We start from the raw sequence: 9105 nt of genomic DNA, 5'->3' as shown, positions 1-9105 counted from the left end.
CCTTTTCGCTATTTCCCTTGAACCTGGGTACTTTTTGCTGTCTATGAATTGTTGTGCCCTCCCATTTTTAATACCCAATCTGCGCTACTGTAACTCTTTATTTCGCTGTTATTTAGGTCGAATATGAACAGAAGAACAGAGATGACAATAGAACACGTATGGGCGTTCTTATATTTTTAAATTATTATTATAGTTTATTTGTTGATGAGATACTGAATCGGATTGGTGAGAGGAGATCGTTGTGGCTAAATTTGACGAGAAGAAGAGATAGAATGATAGGGCACATTTTAAGACTCCCAGAACGAATGCAGTTGGTTTTTGAGGGAAGTGTAAGGGGAGAGAACGGTAGGGATAGACCAAGGTATGAATATGACAAGTAGAGTAGAGCAGATGTGGGATGCAGGCGTTATGCAGAAATGAATAGGTTAGCACAAGATAGGATGGCATTGAAGCTACATTAAACCAGTCTATGGACTGATAACTCAAACAACACTTTATTTGTTTAACTTTAAGGTAATTTTGTTATTTCGTTTGTGAATTGTAATATTTATTCTAGGCTTGTGCTGTTCTCTTCCTGTAATTTCAACCTTTTTTTTTTTCTTTCTTTACGTACGTATGTTAGAGGGATATTTGATTATTCCGTAATATATTTACTAAAGCCGAAGGCAGAATTTATATCAGTAACCATAACTAAGGGATTCTATTTATTATGTTTTTTTTCCTTCTTCAGTATTTTGTATTTTAGTTAGTCCGAGAGATATTTAGGTTATAACTTATAACTTGCTAGTTTGTTTGATTAGATACCTTTATTCCTTGGGCAATGCTTGTAATACACTTTCGGAAAACATGCAAAAGTGTTTTGCAATGATCTGTTGTTGTAAATAAAATAAACGTTCTTGGTTATACGTGAGGTGATGATTGACGTGAGGATTCTCTGTGTTAAAAAAACACGCTTGGAATTTACAGGACTTTAAGTTTCATTACATTCTAATGGATTCAGGTAGTTGTGTGCGTATTTGTCTGTGTAAAGGCTACTCTTTGATGACTGCCGGTGTCTAGCCCAGCACATTAGCCTGAACTCTGAAGCCGGTTTGCGCCGAGTTTCGTGTGAAGGCAAGGTGAATATCTTGATTTTTTTTTTTTTTTTTTTTTTTTAAGTTTGGGAAGGTGGTTCTAAAGAATTAACTTGTAAGTTATGACAGATGATTTTATTATTTTAAAATGTGCAAGTGTCATCTGCCATATGATGTTCCGAATTGAGTAATTTTGAGTGATGTTTGTTTTGCTGACAATACAGTAAAGTGGTATATTTCCTAGGGGTGTCGGATTTATATCTCAAGTTTAAAATGTTTGGTTAAAGTGCGTTGTGGTTTGCTTTTCTTTGACGAGGTAGTGTTTTTTATTGAAGTCCGCTTTATTACTTTAAATGTTCGAAAGTACTCATCACATGACTATTCTAATGACATGTGTGTGTGTATTATATGGTGATTGTGTATTTGTGTATATTTTTCTGATGCCGCCATATTGTTTTGAAAATATGGCGTTGCCAACATTGCCCATGGATATGCTAACGATCTGAACTGTTACCAGCTGATCTTGTATTGGTGTGCTGTAGGCGGGAAGTTTCCATTGCATTAGGAAAAGCAAAAATAATTTGTAGGTGAAAGAAATAGTAGACATGTACTAATTAGCACCTTGGATGAAATCGATCATAAGAATATATGTTTGTTTTGGTTTAATACGATGCGATATTGCTGTGAACGATTTTTAACTAGCCGGGTAACTGTACGACGGGTCAGATTGCCAATGCTTTAATGTATGAGGAGAATGATAGAAGACACGATCCAGATCTGTTGAGACACCTCTATTTGTGGAAGATCATTTGGTGAGAAGTGTTCTTAAATCTTACGTCTTTTTCTCACTTTTGATAACTGAACTTGGTTAATCCATATGTAAAGAAACTTCGTATTCGATCCGTATTGACACTGTATTAAAGGGTGGCGCTTCCGCAAGCGGGCCGGCATTGGTAATCATTAGTAAAGATTGAATAGGAACGTTTTACAATACGTGGAGTACCAGAGAGGAGAGATCCTTCTTCTACGCTTGCTATAATCCCACCAATCCGCCCCCAAAAGTATTTTTTCTTTTATAGGAAAATAATAGGAGGGGAATGAATCATCGACCTTTCAATACAATACATTAAATGACTAAAAATTACATTTCTTGTTTCTGGTACCGGTTTCGACCTTCTCTTTTGGTCATCCTCAGCCGTACAATTCAAAATCGGCAAGTTATTAAAAATATGTACATAACATTAAAAAACACCTTTAAGGAAAATGCTACATTTACAAAACAAAAACACTTTAAAATAATTAATATAAGCAGATCAGATAAAAAGCTTTGTCAACTTTCCAAAAAAATATTGGCTTGTTGTGATTAAAAGTCCCACAAGTACAGATATATAAATCACTTCCCTGCCCGCATTTGCTCACTGTGTATAACTGTATATGTCCGACTTGTTGAGGTTTGAAAGGTTCCAATCTAACATAGTTTGCTGCCTGAAATTAATATATAAACAGACTGTGTGAAGAGTTAATTGACCAACTGCTGGCTCTTTACGTTGAAAATAATGACATTTCCAATATATGGCTATTGCCATTTGTCTTGGGGTTAATTCGTTTGGAAATTTTATCATTAAACAACTGTCAGGGCTTATGGACATGTGTTGAGTATGGTTTCTTGCGAATGAGAATTTTACGTAGGAACTTCGAAGAGGCATTCAGGCTGTTGCAATTGTGGAAGTAATGTCCCAGGAAAGGCTTTTTGGAATTATATAAAAATAAGTTTACTCTATAAAATGTATTTAAAATTAGTGATCATCATAAAGCTAGTGCTAAAGTTGAAAGAATCTCTTGCGCTGAGCTTGTTCAGATTATAATTTATACCTTTTCATGTTTAACTTAATAATTTAAACATTGGATATTTCCTCAACATTCCCGGCAGGAATGAATATATAAACATCATACATTGCTCAAATGTTACAATTCTGCTAGATGAAGCTTATTGCAAATGTTAATGAACAGATTGATTACTGGTATTACTTTGATATACACTGGAAAGTCAAGGAAAAATGAGACAAAGCTTGTGATAGGTAAGAAAGGACTGTAGACCATGCACTGTATAGTAAAGAGGCTGTATGACAGGACAAATGTTTGTTGATTGTAAGAATGCATACAAAACATTAGAATTGAGGAGTTACAGTGCAAATGTTTAATGATGTGAAAAGTGCAGTAGAAAGGTTGCTTGTATGATATTCTCTCTCTCTCTATAATTACTTCACTTTTAATAAGTAATATTATTGGCTTTACGTCCCACTAACTACCTTTCACGGTTTTCGGAGATGCTGACGCGCAAGAATTTAGTCCTGCAGGAGTTCTTTTACGTGCCAATAAATTACCGACTCGAGGCTGATGTGTTTGAGGACCTTCAAATACCACCGGACTGAGCCAGGATCGAACCTGCCAAGTTAGGGTCAGCCAGGCTACTTCATTTCACTTTTACTTTTGGCTTAAACAGTTCACCTTTAACTGGTGACTGGCATAGTTTGGCTAGCTGGATTACAGATGTGAACTTCCAGTTAAATGATGTATGTCACAACTTTCATAACGTGAAATGGAGTTAAAGGAATATAATTAGTCCACCTTAATCAATACACACGTGTCTTAAAAGAAACTTTAAGAAAAATGACATAGCAGGTACATGTTTTGTATTGACTAAGGTGGACTAATTAAGTTAGATTATTTTTCTTTTACTATACAGTCAATATGCGACAACCCAAATATGAAATTCATATATTGCAATGTATAGAGTTGTTGTCTTGTTTAGAAATAATGAGGTAGCAAAGTAAATTATAATTATGTTTATCAATGATAATAGTAATAAAAAAGAACATACCGAGCTCGATAGCTGCAGTCACTTAAGTGCGGCCAGTATCCAGTATGCATACAATTTCCAGAATATTTGTTTAATGTCAACCTAGTCAAAACTTACAATGACTTGCAGTATCCAGTATTCGGAAGATAGTGGGTTCGAGTCCCACTGTCGGCAGCCCTGAAGATGGTTTTCTGTGGTTTCCCATTTTCACACCAGGCAAATGCTGGGGCTGTACGTTAAATAAGGCCACGGCCGCTTCCTTCCCACATCCAGCCCTTTGCTGTCCCGTCGTCGCCATAACTTGCGAAAAAACAAAAAAAAAAATCTTATAAAAATGCCATGGAAGATAGAGAATATAACAAGGGAAATTTAATGCCATTGGAGCTTTGTGTAATGTATGTGAAATTCAGTTTTTTTTTTTTTTTTTTTTTTTTTTTAAAGAAGGAAGCCATACTTTCCAGTGGCTGGTGTAATAGTGTGCATTCTAACATTATATATAAAATAAGAGTTTTGTGTGTACATTGCTCAGAATTTGAAAAGAATGGTATTTCTGTATTGGTCATGTCCATAGTAACAAGGAAATGCATTTTTTTACTCTTCCGTAATTTCTTTCTGTCTGTCTGTATGTATGTATGTATGTATGTATGTATGTATGTACACGCATCACGAGAAAACGGCTGAAGAGAATTTAATGAAAATCGGTATACGAAGTCAGGGAATAAGTCGCTACAATCTACGCTGTAAATAATTGTACTCACGCTGAGCAAAATGGTAGTTTACGGGAAGGCCTAAAATTTAATTACCAAATATTTTTGTTATTAGTGGTCGTATCGATAAATACTACATAACTAAAGTTATATAGTATTATATTTACGATCAGTTATGTCTTATACATTGTTACCGTACCAACTATGATCGCAGAGATATTCATGAATTTGGATTTTTGTTAATAAACCCGTATCAGCGCTGGGTCACGTGAATATGGGTAAACAGAATTTAATGAAAATCGGCATGTAAATTCAGAGAATGAGGAATTACAGTCTACGCTATAAATAATTTTATAAGGTGCCCTAATATCGCAGAGTCAAAAGGAAACTGAATGTGAAGGCCTACAATACATAAAATCTCATAAAATTGATCAACAGTAACATTACATTGGCCATTGTTGTGCTGTGCTTTGTGTCTTCTGTTGCAGATAGATAGGATTACTACTGTGTACCGAGTATTGCTTTTAATTTGCTTTAAGTCGCACCGACACAGATGGGTCTTATTGTGACGATGGGATAGGGAAGGGCTAGGAGTGTCAAGGAAGCGGCCTTGGCCTTAATTAAGGTACGGCCCCAGCATTTACCTGGAGTGAAAATGGGAAACCATGGAAGACCATCTTCAGGGCTGCCCACAGTGGGGTTTGAATCCACTATCTCCTGGATGCAAGCTTACAGCTGCGCGCCCCTAACCACACGGCCAACTTGCCCGGTGGTACCGAGTGTAGCAGCCTGCCTGAATGTTGGCAGGAACTAGCTGGGGAGTTAGATAACTTTCTTCTTTAGAATGCCATTCCTCTGGTTCATAAATTTTCTTATACTACTGGTACGTAACACACTGGTTCATCATAACATTCGAGCTATTCAATCCCTACTCTGAGGCACTGATTGGAATGATCAGTGTGCATATTTAACAGAATAATGGCAGAGGAGTGTTTACGGCAGTCTGTGGCCTGCTCATTCCAGCTCTGGAACTTTGGACTGTTAGATCGGCACCGTAGTACTGTTAGTTGAAAGTGAGAAAATGTGTGGTGGTTCATTTTTTTTTACAACTTGCTTAACGTTGCACCGACACGGATAGGTCTTATGGCGACAGTGGGATAGGAAAGGCCTGGGAGTGGGAAGGAATCGGCAGTGGCCTTAATTAAGGTACAGCCCCAGCATTTGCCTGGTGTGAAAATGGGAAACCACGGAAGACTATCTTCAGGGCTGCCGACAGTGGGACTTGAACAAACTATCTACCGGATGCAAGCTCACAGCTGCGCACCCCTAACCGCACCGCCAACTTGCGTGGTCGGTTGTTCATTTGATCAAGTATTTTACATGATAACATTGCTTTTAATCGTTACATTCCTACTGACGTTTTTCTAATGACCTATGTTGTCTTCAGTTAGGGAAATCACAAAGTCAGTCTTTCTGAGAATCCCGTAGCAAAGCACGGGTACATCAGCAGCTAGTAGTGTTATAATTTTCATTGAAATTTTGTGTGTTTGACAGACTAGAAAGTTTGTCGTGGTTTTTTTTTTTTTTTTGCTAGTGGTTTTAACATCACACTAACACATCAAAGGTTTTTGGCAATGCAAGAATGGGAAGTGGCTAGGATTGGGAAGGTAGCAGCAGAGGCTTTAAATGTAAAACAGGAAGGTGATGCGATTGACAGTAAGCATGGACAACAGATGGTGAATAACTTCATATGGGAATAAGAGCTGAATCAGAAAGTGACGGAAACAACTAGAGGGAAAAATATTCTAGAGGTGGTGATGATAAAACCAGATGACCTCTATAAAGAAACTGAAGTGATAGACGGTATAAGTGATCATGAAGCTTCTTTGTCATTTAAAAAAAATTATAGGAAGAAATGTTGTAAAAGTAGGACTATCATGCAATACCATATATGGTTCATAAGACAGGTATGGGAAAATTTTTAGAAAGCAATTATGGTCAATGGAAAATGGTAAATAAAAATGTAAGCAGCCTGTAGGAAAACAGGTATGTACTGGTACCTTTAAAAGTGGAAAGGAATGCTAAGGACCCATTATAATATAACAGAAAAATAAAGAGATTAAGAAGAGGTGCAGATTAGACAGATATAGTTAGGAACAGTTACAGGATTAAGGGGAGATTGTTGGAACTTACTAGGAAATTGAATTTAGCGAAAGGGTCAGCTAAGGATAAAATGATGGCAAACATAATCAGCAGTCATATGAGTTTTAGGGAACAATGGAAGGATATCTACTCATGGTTTAAGGCAGAAACTGGTTTCGGGAAAGACATTCTAGGGATCATTAACCCGCGAGTGGTCGCTGTATGAGATTTTGTGCCACATTAGTTTTTATTGTGATATTACTTCACATTGATGAAATGGAGGTGACTATTTCCTCTTCTAGCTGAGTTCGTAACTGTCGTGAGTAGAGTAATTCACATTTGAAGGGTAAGCACCCCCTCCCCTAGTCAGGACAAAGGTTCCTATGTGTCCGTGCACGCTGTGTGAGAGTTTCTCTCATCGCGCGACCAATGACGTTGGTGTTATTTTGAAGTGGAGAGGGAACCTTACTACTGTTGTACGCGTTAGTATTTGCATTATGAGCACTTCTTGGTTTTGAAAATGTTATTGTGTTCAGAAACCTTGGTTTGTACGTAAATACTACTAGATATAATGCATGTGTGAGATTTTATTTTTTACAAATTCAGGACGGAAGTTATTTTTATGTACATTGCATATGTTATTTTAAGTAGTAATTTGTGTCTTTTATAAACAGCTAATCATGTCCGGCTCCATGGCTAAATGGTTAGCGTGCTGGCCTTTGGTCACAGAAGAGCCGAGTTTGATTCCCGGCGGGGTCGGGCATTTTAACCTTAATTGGTTAATTTCGCTGACACGGGCTGGGTTTATGTGTCGTCTTCATCATCATTTCATCCTCATCGTGACGCGTAGGTCGCCTATGGGCGTCAAATCAAAAGACCTGCATCTGGCGAGCCGAACTTGTCCTCGGACACTCACGGCACTAAAAGCCGTAAGACACCTCTCTCTCTCTCTCTCTCTCTCTCTCTCTCTCAGAGCTAATAATTTCATTTTAATCTAAAATATATAAGCAGAACTTGCATTTCATTTCAGTAGTAAATTTCAGCCTTACGCTCCACAAAACTGTGAAAAATGTCATATTTATTTTAACGTGAGAGAAAGTCTCACGCGCGACCACTCACGTTACATTTCGGCTAGCGACCACTCGCGGGTTAATGAACAAGGGTATATGTGAGGACTTACAGAAGGCAGAAGTGTTTGGTCAGCAGTATGTAAAGGTAGTTGATTATGAGGATAATGTCCAGACAGGAGGCGACTAATACTGGCAAATTACTGAAATTTACCTATGACAAAAAAAAACCCCGCAAAATAAGCTGGAATTTATAAAAATTTTGGGGATATATATTAAAGACAACGGGTTGAGTTCAGTGCCATATCTGAAATACTTATGTGATTCCTGTTTTCGTTGAGCTTTCCAGAAACCAAGCTGTATTTTTAAAGAATTGTGGCATGACCTATGCAATCCATGCTGCACGGCTCTTGATTGAAAAGCATCATGAGAAGAACAAGCTGTTCCATCTGGCTTTCCTGGACCTTGTGAAGGCCTTTGATCGCGTACCGCATGACCTCATATGGCTTGCACTGTGATAGCATGGCATACCAGAATACCTTGTCAACTGGGTTCAGCTGCTCTATGTAGACCCTAGGAGCTATGTTCAGGCTGCCGCAGGAGCATCCAGTGACTTCACCATCACCATCGGCGTTCACCAATGTTCAGTGCTGTCACCGCTCTTGTTCATTCTAGAGATGCACACTGTAACAGCAGACCTGCACCATTCTTTGCCAGGGATGCTTCTCTATGCAGACGATGTAATATTGGCCTCTGAGACTCAGGTTGATCTGCAATGCCAAATCCAAGAATGGAGCAGTCGGCTAGCACAATACAGCCTGTGCTTAAATGAAAAGAAGACTGAATATATTACGTCATATCCACAAGCAATCAGGCCATTCAGGTAGATGGTGAGGACGTGCCGCAAGTGACAAGATTCAAGTATCTTGGTTCCACGATCACTGATGATGGCCGACTTGTCTAAGAGGTCAGCGCAAGGATATCTGCTGCCTGGATGAAATGGAGAACAACCGGTGTCACTTGCAACCTGAGGATGAAAGATAATCTCAAATAAAATATCTGTTGTACTGTCATCCGACCTGTGGCCGACTACGACTGAGACATAGCGTCGACTGGGTGTCATGGAGATTAAGATGCTGAAATGGACAGCTGGCGTCATTAAACTGGATCGCATCTCCAATGAATCCATCAGGGAGAGATTTGGCGTTGCACCGATTCAAGAAAAAATGCGCGAGAATCGTCTGCAATAGTTTGGA

The 9105-nt window shown here is 38.4% G+C and overlaps 1 protein-coding gene across 1 annotated transcript in view; it reads left to right on the top strand.

Annotated features, from left to right (window-relative positions):
• Positions 1-1176: 1176 nt before the first annotated feature.
• Positions 1177-9105, top strand: part of LOC136858612 (TP53-binding protein 1) — a 770373-nt gene continuing 762444 nt past the window's right edge. Inside the window, exon 1 of the mRNA XM_067138308.2 lies at positions 1177-1188. The gene's annotated coding sequence lies outside the window, so the exon portion shown is untranslated. The remainder of the gene's footprint in view (positions 1189-9105) is intronic.

This window comes from Anabrus simplex, chromosome 1, assembly GCF_040414725.1.
Source record: "Anabrus simplex isolate iqAnaSimp1 chromosome 1, ASM4041472v1, whole genome shotgun sequence".
Taxonomy (NCBI): domain Eukaryota; kingdom Metazoa; phylum Arthropoda; class Insecta; order Orthoptera; family Tettigoniidae; genus Anabrus; species Anabrus simplex.
Note: the sequence above shows the minus strand (reverse complement) of the source record. Positions and strands in the feature narration are given on the sequence as shown.